Here is a 1,425-nt window from a genome sequence, read left to right as displayed (position 1 = left end):
GGAGAGAGAGAGAGAGAGAGAGAGAGAGAGAGAGAGAGAGAGAGAGAGAGAGAGAGAGAGAATAAAAACTTAATGGGAAATGTCATAAAGTCTTTTGGTCACACATACAGACAGTTGACATCATGGTTGACATACAATACTAAATTCAGACTGTTGCCGACCGTTGCCAACCGTTGCCGACTGTAGCCGACCGTCGCCGACGTCACTTTCAACCGAACCCTCGGCCAAGGCTATAACAATAAATATTAGCCTTGTATGATTTTGAAGATTCTTTTACATCTCGAAGCAAAGTCGCCTACCAAAGATCTTGTACTATTACATGTATACCAAATACATAGGAGCTTTGGTTATAATATAGAACCTTTAGCCTCTGGCACCCTATGATCTTGTTCGTTTTGATTTTTTTACTAGCCCCAGCACCCAATGGCGTCTCGTGGGGTGAGGCTTGCAGCTCCAGCCCCTCCTGGTTTTCTTCACCACAACGGTACTAAAAAATCAAAACAAAACAGTTCGCAATAATTAAGAGACAAAACATAACAATGTATTCCGTTTTTTTTTTTTAAAGCGGAACTGCTCCACGGGAGGCACAATAACTCGTAAAGTGATATACATGTAATTGGTCTGGGAGCCTGGTGCCCAGTGTTACGTTTATAATATATTATTATATACAGCTCTATCCAATTACTTAAGCTCCCCTTCCGTTAGGTAGAATTAAATTTCTTTTGTTTGTCCCTTAAGCCCACAGACTGAATATAATTGGAGTATTGACCTTACATGGCTCAAGGCCGAGATAAAGCAACTGATAATTCAATTATGCGCGGGGGCTGAAGCTGCACTGTGTCAGTGATTAGACACCACGTGCTAGACACCAAAGTTGCACGTCTCACGACTCCAGGCCTGAGCGTAACTGAGCACCCCCCCTTCCCCCAACATCTCCCACCCCCACCCCTTTTCTCCATCAACTCTCTGTGTCTGATGATGTCAATGGACTAAGATTGTGTGTGCACACTTGAATGAAGTTTTGATAGTGTTAACAAATCTCTTGTTTGCGTACGGTGTTTACTTGTGTTCTGTTCTGTGAGATCAGATTAACAACACAATGAAGAAAGCGCTGTTGCATAGTATCAATGAGTTGAGGTAGATCTAGTTTTAAACTGGAATCTAATGTTTGATTTTCAGTGCAGATATGTATCCTGAAGAATATTTGGAAATTCACTTTAGTTCTTTATTACGAGAAACTAGGTTCACTGTCAAAATACTAAGACCACATCAAACAACAGACTTTTCGTGCATGCAGTTGTAGATGGAAAGCAGGCGAAATATTAATTTTATTCATGAATGGTTGATGATGAAGGAAGCACCGGTCAAGTTCAACCATAACGTCATTGGAAAATATTTGCCCAACATAGAAACCGAAGGACACAA

This window comes from Aplysia californica, unplaced genomic scaffold (assembly GCF_000002075.1).
Source record: "Aplysia californica isolate F4 #8 unplaced genomic scaffold, AplCal3.0 scaffold00026, whole genome shotgun sequence".
Taxonomy (NCBI): domain Eukaryota; kingdom Metazoa; phylum Mollusca; class Gastropoda; order Aplysiida; family Aplysiidae; genus Aplysia; species Aplysia californica.
The sequence above is the reverse complement of the archived record's forward strand: the minus strand, read 5'-3'. Positions refer to the sequence as shown.